The 10,734-nt window shown below is 44.8% G+C and overlaps 1 long non-coding RNA gene and 1 other non-coding gene across 2 annotated transcripts; one reads left to right on the top strand and one right to left on the bottom strand.

Moving 5' to 3' along the window:
• Positions 1–1,133: 1,133 nt before the first annotated feature.
• Positions 1,134–1,205, bottom strand: TRNAC-GCA (transfer RNA cysteine (anticodon GCA)). The gene has a single exon. It is a non-coding gene; the product is annotated as a tRNA-Cys (tRNA).
• Positions 1,206–2,688: 1,483 nt separating this feature from the next.
• LOC143821878 (uncharacterized) lies at positions 2,689–8,392 on the top strand. Its single transcript, XR_013225948.1, has 3 exons — positions 2,689–3,099; positions 6,127–6,288; positions 8,217–8,392. It is a non-coding gene; the product is annotated as an uncharacterized LOC143821878 (long non-coding RNA).
• Positions 8,393–10,734: the final 2,342 nt, after the last annotated feature.

Genomic DNA, 10,734 nt, shown 5'->3' with positions numbered 1-10,734 from the left:
GTACCATTCTAAGGTTGCGGATTCTCAGGCGGGGTCTCCAGGTCTCCTGAAATGGGAGCTCATCTCCAGACAATAGGAATCAGTTTCCCCGTGGGAAAAGGCTGATTTGGAGGGTAGGCTCAATGGCATTATAGCTGCTGATGTTTTTTACCCCCAGTTTTCCCAGGTCTTTCCAACTCAGAGTTTATCATGAGGGGTTAGTAAGCATAATTGCCAAAGTTGAGTTGATATGGCTTTGGCTTGACACTATGACTGCCAGTTGACTGCTCAGCTTGTGTATGGCATTATAGGAGATGGGCTTCACATGAAGCAGGCTTTCTCAACGAGGGTTTCCCGAAACCCTGGGGTTTCTTGACGATCCTGGAAGGGTTTCCTGAATAGAGGGGGGAGTTAGCCAATTTTTAACATATTCTAAATTTGTTAAACTTTTATAGGGTGATATGATCATATGTGATCATATCAACCCACCTGCCCATCCCAAAATGGCCAGTGATGGGCCTTGAGGGAGTGGGAAGATGAAGGGTCCTGGGTGGGTATGCTTCCATACCATATTCTGCATTGTTGTCACTTCTGGGCTTCCTCAAAGCCTAAGGCATGTTTTGGAGGTTTCTCAATGGCAAAAAAGTTGAGAAGGGCTGACATAAAGAGTAACAGCACTGATTCAAGGGAGACTTGGATTGGTCATGCTGAGCAGCCATAAGCATCAGTATCTTCCAACAATTGTCTCTAGAAGTGGCTCATGTCAACCAAGGGTTTCCGGCACAAAGGGAAGCTTAACGGTGGGAAGTAGAATAATGGTATGTTGGGACTTTTCATAAGAAGCATCTTAGTCCTCTGTTGTGCCTTTGCCCACTGGCTCAATATAGCTTTCCAATACTGTTCAGTGCTGAGATTTTAACCAATTCCAGTCTGCTTTTCTCACTGAGACTCAAAGCAGAAGACTTACAAGAGAAGTCTGAAGAAATATTGCTCCTTACAGACAGGTGAACATGCAGTGTACATGCTTTGAATAAAATGACTATAGTTCCTTTTGTGCTGATGTGCTGTAACCTCCACTTTTCTTGCCAGAGGCAAGAATATACATACAAATCAAAAAGGGGAAATATTGAAAAGATTGGAGAAAAAGAAAAACAAGGGGGCACCTGGATTTGAACCAGGGACCTCTTGATCTGCAGTCAAATGCTCTACCACTGAGCTATACCCCCATCTGGCCACTAAGCTGTTCTAGTTGCACTAGTTCTGACTTCTTGTTCTATCAGATGTTTGCTTAACTTCTGTGTACAGTAATAAGTACATTGACTCACAAGTCATTGCCTTTCTTGTTACACCAAGAAGCTATAGTTATATTTAATTTTAAATAGGTAAATGCTTTGTTTGCTGAAGGCTTTCAGCCTTTATAAAGGTGCCTGCAAACAATGTGATAACGCCACACTTCTCCCCCCCCCCTCTATGATGTGGGGGCAATTTCCCCCATAGCCTACTCAGCTCAGCAGTGGCAATGTGTGGGAGAAGCAGCCATGCGTAAACCTGACGCTACCCACCTTCTATTTCCCATCCACAAATCCTTCTTTTCTGTGACAGGAATTTGCTACCCCACCAAAGTGTGGGCCAAACTTTTTAAAAAGGGGGAAGTGATCGAATTGGCATGTTTGTGACGGAGCCCTGCCCCACACAAACCTATGAAGATGTGCCTAGTGCTAGGTTTTAGCAGCTGAGTGGGGAGGAACCAGGTGCCTTGCAAGTGATTATAGCACAGCAAAAAAGTACCAGTCTGTTTTAGAAACTTTGAGAATCTTCCCAGTGAGAGATGATGTGAGTGTATAGCTCATTTGTAGAGCATTTGACTGCAGATCAAGAGGTCACCAGTTCAAGTCCAGGTACCCCCCCCTCTGCCCCATTCAGAGGAGGGGATGTGGCTCAGCAGTAGAGCTGAAAGTCCATGGTTCAATCCTCCAGCATCTCCAGTTAAAAGGATCATGTGGGAAGCTACATGAACGATCTCTGCTGAAACCCTGGAGACCTACGGTCAATCTGAGGAGACAATACTGGGTTAAGGGTTTGATTCAGTACAAGGCAAGGCAGCCTGCCACGTGTGTGTGTGTGTGGCTAATGGCCTGCCTTGGTGAACAATGCTGTTGGGAAACCAAACTGTTTCCTAATATTATGCAAGTAAATTTGGCTCCATGAAAATACCCCCAAGTTCACCAATTACAGAATCAATAAAATAAAGGTGTCTTTTTATGTATATTTTTTATTATACAGCACATCTATAAACCCTGCAATAACATTATATCACAATTATTATGATCAGCATAATTAAATAAAAGGCTCTTAAAATGATGCTTGGCTAAGGCCACCCAGGACATGAATGGCTGAAGGCCAAACTGCAGGCGATGCTGACATTCCATGATTGGAACTCCAGATGTATTTGGACCTAAAAAGCAATCCATGCACCACCCAATTTCGGTTGTGGCCACAGTGCCAGCAAAAGGGAGATTTAATTCTTCCCCCTTTCCCTTCTCAAAAAAGTCACTTCCTTGCTCTCAACCTTCACATACCCAGGACCCACCTTTAATGCCCAGCATGGAGCTCACTAAACTGCAAGCACATGACATCACAGTCAGGTCACATGTCATAATCAGTCACATTGGTCACGTGGGAGGAACAGGTCAAAGTATAAGGATCAGGATGGTGGATAGTAGACCCAAAGAGCTGGGGACAAGACCAAACCAAGGATTAGAGCCATGGAAGAAACCTTACCACTGAATGACCTGGCCTTTCCATTCTCCTGGTCCTCTTGAGCTGCCATACAAAGGAAGAGAAGAAGTGCAGCATCTTTACTTGTGTGTACATAGAAGCAAGTCATTCTCCAAAGTAGCAACTATAGTTGCTAGGGGAACTTTGCATCTCGCAAGGCCCATGGGCTGAAGGCCACCTTCCGAGGCTCAGGCAGCAGCTGGCTTGGCTGGTCCCAAACCTGGCTCTCCCAGATCCTACACCAGTCTGCAGATTCCCCGTTGAGCATATGAAAGTGGTAGGGAGGGTGGCTAATGCCCTTCATGAGTTGTGTCATGGCCCAGTGATAGTTAAAGTTTCAAAGTAAGCAAAGAGTTCTGTGAATCGACTATTGCTATGCATAGCTTGGCCTTAGTATGTATTACTAGTATGTATCCCCCTCACTGGCAATCTTTAAGCAGTGGCTGGACAAACATTTAGCATGGAGCTGATCCTGCATGGAGAAGGGGATTGGGGCTAAAATGACCTGGATGGCACCTTCCAACTCTATGATTCTAATTCCGCTCTTACAGAACTGGATCAGAGCAGAAAAGCTGAAGTTTTAGGTTGAATGCTCTGTTATACGACAATGGTCTCATATAAGTGGAATATAAGTTTTAGGTTCCCCCACTCCCATATCTTTAGGCAGGGTGCCGCATTATACTATCAAGCACAGCCAACCTATGGCAACTCTAGGAATGAGCTTTCAAGTGAAAAACAGTGGTAGTTTGCCATTGGTGTCCTCTGCAGAACCTTTCTTTGTGGTTTCCCTTTCAAGGATCGATCCTGCTTAGCTTCTGTGATCTGGCAAAATCAGGCTATACCATGCCTTCTCTCCTGCTTTCAAGGTGAAAAGTAATAGTTATCTTTTTGAAACTAGTGCCTATGTATGAGGAATCTGTAAGTGTTCTGGAACCCAGAATTGAAATTATAACCACACAGCTTCTTAGAAGTTATATCCTTCCATGCTGAGCAACAGGAAATGAAATTTGAGGACATGAATTGGCCTGCTCAAGAGTCATTTGCTGAAGGGTTGCAGTGGGCTTAAAGGTACCAGGATGTCATGTTTAGAGACTCTGCAGGAAAAACAGTGGAAGGTCATTGTGTCGACCTCTTGCCCAGTGAAGGTAGAAATGCAGCTGAATACACAGATCCTTGGCAGGCATTCAAAAGTGGAAGAACAGAAATAATTAAAATGACAGGATCATACATTGAAGGATACCCAGGAAGTTTCTACTGCACGGGAACTGTTGTTGCTTAAGTGCTTTTACACATGCTTTTAAGGATGCTTAAGGGCATGAGGATGCCTCTCCGGGGTGCCTGCCTTCCATCATTCCTTCAGCCACACATGTTGAAATACCAATTTAAAGCCCCCATGCCACATTTTTAAACTTCATATGCAGAATATTGCTGGATCTGAAGGCTTGAGGATGTATTTTTATTTATTTATTTACTCCTTTTTATCCCCTGCCTATCTCTCCAGTGAGGACCCAAAATGTCTTAGATTGTATTCCTCTCTTCCATTTAATCCTCCCAACAACCCTGCAAGTTATCTTAGGCTGAGGGTTTGCGATGAATCGCAGTTCACACTGGGCTTATCTCCCACGAACAAGGAGTTTCCAGCCCATTGTGCACATGTTGGATAATGCACTTTCAATGTGCTGTTGCAGCAGGATTGTCCTATGCAGAACAGGTTGGCCTAAAGTGAATCGAAAGTGTGCATAATTGGCCCGTCCTGGCCTACGCATGCTCACAGCTCGTCTGCTTGAAGATGTTGAGTTATCTGTATACATGAGCAGCCATCAGCTAGACAACCTGATTGAGAGTGGGACTGACGTGGTTTCCCAAGGGAAAGCCGAAGGTGTTCCTCACAAATTGCTGCTATAAGGATTATTTCTTCTCCAGCACTGCAGCCCCAATCCAGGTTCCTAAATCCTTGCTAGCCTTGCTGCCATTGCTATTAATTAATTTCATTTGATACTTTACCAAATGGTGCCAGCTTTGGCTGACACAAAACGTTTGTGTCTATCCCACTCCCCCCTGCTCCGAAGCCTTGGTGCAAACGTGCACACCTGGCATTTGACCGTTCCGTAGCAGCACTCCCCTATGCAGATAGTGACTGCCCTTCTGTCATGTCACGGGTGGTCCTGTTCTCAGGAATCCCACAGGGGTTTGTCTGTTTGCCAGAGGCTTGGGTTTCATACCCACCCCTAGAGACATGCCGTGATGAATTAATCTGCTAGCAGGTACTGCGAGGTTGTGATTGCCCTTGTAAGCAGGCAGTGGACACAAAGACAGGCAGGGGAAGATCTGAAGTGCTATTAGCAGCCGTTTCACATTTCATTATTCATTCCCATAGTTCTGTTTGTCAGTGCATTGTTGATTGATGCTTGAGGCTTATTGTGGATGCTTGAGGCTGATCCTGCATTGAACGGGGGGTTCGACTAAATGGCCTGGATGACCCTTTCCCAACTCTGTGATTCTATAATGCTGTATTCAATGGAGAGATGGATTCAAACTTCATAACGCCTTTTTTCAAATAGCAGGACTTCTGTTTTTCAAGAGGGTGGCTAAAGTGGTTAATGGAGTGTCAGTTCAGAAGCAGGATTGCCAAATAAGCTTTAAAAAGCTCCATCTCCGGAAATCAACCTACGCAGGTTGCTGCAGATGAGGATAAGCATGATCACAAATGTTTGCTGATCAAGGTGATATCAGTAGGATAGATGTAGTAGCTGGATGAAAAATTGATAGTCCTGCCAAGAAGTCAAGCTGCAGCCCTTTCTTCCTATTCACCTTCCTCTCAGGTAGCAGCTGTGCGCCACTAAACGTGCGCCCTTAATCAAGCCAAAGTGCAATCATGCAAAAGCCAGGCAGCAGCGACACATTTATACCACTATGGGGCAGCAGAATTCTTAGTACTAGGTAGTGCTAAGGGTCAAAAGCGGAATGGCCTTGAGGACACCGCCGCCATTTTAGAGTCATTTTAAATGCCTCAAGGGTCCAGATTGAGGCCACAGTGTTGTAGCCCGAGGCATCCTTGTTTCTGGACTCATGCCTTATCATGTCCTGAAATGTCTGCACCCCACCTGCAGCTGTCCCACCACTTGAAAAGGTGGTGCCGGGGAGGGGGGGAAAGCAAGGAGAACACTGTGCTGCAGGCCTGATCAGGATTGGGCCCTTGCAGTATTTTAATCATAGAATCCTAGAGTTGGGAGGGACCTCCAGGGTCATCTAGTCCAACCCCCTGCACAATGCAGCAACTCACAGCTAATTTTTTTATGTCCCACTTTTCACTACCTGAAGGAGCCTCAAAGTGGTTAATAATTACCTACCCTTCCTCCCTTGTTGAAGCTTGGGTCTTCCTTGGGCCAGTTCATCTGGGCTGCCCAGTTTTGCAGCACTCCCAGGAGAGAAGCTCTTCCCACCAGAAGTGACCAGAAGGTGGCATGAAGACCTGAGAATGAAGAACTATCACTAGGGTTCTGAGTCACCTTTATCGACTGACATTCCCAGGTAGATATGGTGTTCTGCCATCTCCCAACAGCTGCTATAGTATCTAGCGGATATTCGTGTATTGTGTACAAAACAAGAACTCAAGGAAAGGCTGTAATTAAATAACATGGATTTGACTTAATTGCAAGCTGCTTTAAGAACCAATCTGACTCAAAAGCAGGATATAAGTACGTTAAACAAATACAAACTGTTACTTAGAGGGGAAAGACAGTGGAGAACAGTGATGGCCCTAAAGCAGAACATGAGCTCGACACACATAAGGCCTCAGGTTCAGTTCCTGGAATCTCCAGATGCTGGGAAAGACTTCTCTCTGCCCCCAGCTGCTACTGGACTACCAAGTGTTGAGCAAAATATACCAGTGGTCTGACTCAGTAGATGCAGTTTCCTGTGACACAGCATTTTAAGCAGTATGGTTGTAGTAAGTGATTCATATTCATTTGTGGTATAACCTCCGTTTCCTCCTAGTTTTCAATTTACATTTATTTGCTAGATTATTTACATTCCTTTCCTCCATTCATAAACAGGACCTACATGGTGGCTCATAACACAGTAAAAGCAAAAATTACCACTACAACAGAACCTCAATAAGTCAGCATCCTAAAAATAACTCCATAAAAACTACCAGTTAAAAGGCATCATTACTTCACCAACATACATGGAGCACACACATCAAGAAAAACCAGCACTGAAAAATGGCAGCAGAACAGCATACCAAAGCCCTGGTAGAAAAGGTTCTGCCTTGAGCCTTCTACAGAACGCTAGCAAAGGGGACAGAGGGGTATCTCACCCAATCAAATCTACTTTCACTTTGTAGGCCTTGCCAGTCTGTACTTTGACCAGCTTGCTTTCCTTTATACATACATTCAACAAGACTCACATTCTTTTTTTAAGCCCACATATTTAAAAAATAGCAAAACCACCATAGGAATTGTGTTTGGTTGAGTTAGAGCAGGCTTTCTCAAAACCCTGAGATTTCTTTGAGTCCATTGGCACCTTTAAGACCAAAAAAGATTTATTCAAGATGTGAGCTTTTGTGCACAGGATAGCTTGTGCCTTGAATAAATCTTTGTTGGTCTTAAAGGTCCCATTGGACTCAAATGTTGTTGTGCTACTTCCAACCAACACGGCTACCCACTTGAACCTGGGGTTTCTTGACAGCCCTGGAAGTGTTTCCCAAATGAGTGGGAGTTAATTTCTATATTTAAAAAATGTTAAACATTCATTGGGTAATATAACCATATATGATCATGTTGATCTACTCCCCCCATCCCAAAATGGCCAATGATAGGCCAGTAGGGGATTGGAAAGGGAAGGGGCCTCAGGTGGGCTTCCCAACTGTATTCTGCACAAGCACGCCACTTCTGGGGGGTTCTTGAAGCCTGAAGACTGTTTCAGGGGTTTCTCAATGGCCAAAACATTGAGAAAGGCTGAGTTAGACCATCACTTTTACCATTTATTTGCCTGTTGCATTTACTAGTAAGGTTGCTTGCCTTTGAATTTCTAAATGGTTATATTTTGTGGGTGAGAGACTATTACTAATGCAAATTGGACAAGTAAGCATCTGATGATCAGCTGCTAGAACAAGAACACGAATTAGTCAATTTCATTCTTTTCCTTCGGAGAATCACTGACTCTTAAGGGAGGAAGTGACTCCATGAATAAAGGTTGTGTAACCATCATAAGGGCCCAGAGCAGTAAACATAATTGGGGGCATATACATACACAGTAATTTAGACATGCCTTCACACAAGGCTGATTCAGGGTCCTAGAGAATCAGATGTGTTCCTAATCTATTTCTAAAGCAGCAGATCTGTTTCTAATGGAAAATGAGAAAAAATACATATTTGTGGAATGCCATAATTTACTAGAGAGCAATATTTTCCTATATGCCACAGATCCAACCTTCCTTGCTTCTGCATCTTTTCCAGTTCTGTTCTACACCCTTGGAGACAAAGCTGCCAGAACAGGATATAAGTATTCTTTGCTTGCAGGTTGCCAGTTGTTTGGCAACCTGCAGTATGAATTGCTTTCAAGCAACAGAGCAGGTGGGGTTTTGTGAACTGCAATGCTGCCTTCAGCCATAACACGAAACTGCTGTTAACAAACGGGAAGTTCCAACCAGAACTTAAAGGTTCAATTGCACCTAGAAGCAAGGGCGTGGACTATTTTGTGATGTATTTAAAATAATCTGCATATTTACCAATATAAGGCAGGACATACGTAGGCTGCCAACTCCTTAACCGGGTATAATGTATTCTGAGATTTAGGACAGCATGCAGTCATTGCCCCTTCCTGTCCCATTTCTTCCCCAGTCCCTTGCCCACTTTCCTCCCTCCCCCAACCATCATTTCCAATGCCAGGGGGATGGAGAGGAAGAGGAGTGAGGGAATGGAGACAGAGGCTACAGGGGGATGGAGAGGAAGAGGAGTGAGGGAATGGAGACAGAGGCTACAGGATTTTGGTGACTAAATGAGTTATTTAGAAGTGGAGGCAACATTTCTGAGTGAATGAGAAGCTTGCAATGCAATCTGATGTGCAATCCATGCATGTGAAGGGGTCTTTGCTTGCCGACAAGGCTGGCCCTTTAATAGAGGCCTCCCTCAAGTGTGAAAATGGGTCCCTGAAGCTTTTTATAGTATGTAGGTACATGAGTATCACCTGGTAAACAACATCCCATTGAACCTCCATTAAATAGGCAGGACATTTTGCTCCAGGCTTATTGGGAACCCTACACTTTGATCTTTCATGCTGGAGTCAAGTAACATGGGGGCATACATCCAAGCTACTCTTGTGGGGGTAAGACACCTCACAGGTAAGGAATCCACAAGGTCCCTACTAAGTCCTTGTATCTACCCGTCAAAGTTTGTAGAGAGGAGTTGGTTGAGTGCCCCCCTATGGCAAATGTAATCTCATCTAGATTTATTGCAGTCTAAACCCAGTCATTTCAGTAATCTGGTGTAAACCTTGGTTTACACTGTGAACATGTTGGCTAATTCCACTAGGATTAACAGCTTTTGTTATCTTCTGTTCTGGACCCTAAGAATGTCGAATAGCCCACTGAATGAGGCAAAAGGTCACATGATTCAATATCATGTTTCTAACAATGGTCAACCCCATGTTGCCTGGAAGCCCACAAGCAGGGTGTGAAGGCACCCATTCTTCACACTCTGTCCATCACCAACTGGAATCCAGACCTCCCCTGTTTCCAAGCATGGAGGCTATCACTTTAGTTCTCCCACCCAATAGACTTTGATAGGCCTTTCCCCTTTGAATGGGCTGAATCTGCTTTTAATGATGTTAACCAGCAGCTATCACTACATCAGGCAGCACAGAACTACGTCAGTAAGTCTGCTTGCATTCACAAGGGATCCTCCTTCTTGCAGTTCTTACACACCATGGTGTTAATAATGACTTGGGGAAAATCCAGGACACTCCCCCCCCCAACATCAGCCCTGACCCAATGGAGTTTCACACTCCCTAAAAAAAACAAAAGCCATGTCATGTCTCACATTGTGTGCAAAGTGATGTCAAGTCATAACAGACTTCCAAGTACCTATCCTGCCTAGCTCCTGAGAGCTGATAAAATTGGGCTATACCAGACTGCCTCCCCTTCCAATGCTTTGTATCAGGGCCAAGCAAAATAACACAGCAGGGTTCTACAGCACTCAGCAGGGTGGGTGTTAAGCAAAGGAGGGGGAAAGTACATATTTCCTTCCACGGTGTTCAGACCCTTTTTGCATCCTGTAGGATGCCTATGAGATGCTCAGCTCAGTTCAGTGACCATGGGGTGTGGTTGGCTGGTATCAGATTTGGCCTCTGCCGGCCGCCAAGAATCCTGGGGCTTATTTGTGACCAGGGTGATCTTCTCACCTTGTGCTAAAATTGGTAGCTGGAGTGGCTCCTTTATATTATGGAGCTGAATTCCATTTAGCATGAACCGTCTCTTATCTTCTGCACATTTGCCAGTTTCTACTATAAGGGTGGGGGGATCAGCACCGCCTAGTCTCCATCAAGCAATTCCCCCACCCATCTCTCAGAAACACTGGCGGTTCTCAGAATAGTTTTGGACATGCATCTCCTCTAAGACACGAAACTGATGATCTCTACAGACACTGTGTCATTCAGCAAGGGTGAGGGCCTATCTTTTCAAAACACATCTGCAGCTGCTCCCACGTCCTCCCAAGTATCTGGTTACAGCATGGAGCGACTGTCATCAGCAGATACAAATGCGGAGCTGGACGGAGACAGACAGCTGTGCGTCAGTCTTTACACTGGGTTCTTGGTTGGAGCAGTGTTGTTGAGAGGGATTTACAGAACACAGAAGGAAATGCACGGGGGCATGCCACTCTCTCTTGTACACAGCACTAACATTTGAGGTCTGTCCGTGAAATTGCCCATGCTGCCCATCAAAATGTGGGTTTTTCACAGCAGTCAACAGCAGTCTTC

Source organism: Paroedura picta, chromosome 12 (genome assembly GCF_049243985.1).
Source record: "Paroedura picta isolate Pp20150507F chromosome 12, Ppicta_v3.0, whole genome shotgun sequence".
NCBI classification, from domain to species: domain Eukaryota; kingdom Metazoa; phylum Chordata; class Lepidosauria; order Squamata; family Gekkonidae; genus Paroedura; species Paroedura picta.
Note: the sequence above shows the minus strand (reverse complement) of the source record. Positions and strands in the feature narration are given on the sequence as shown.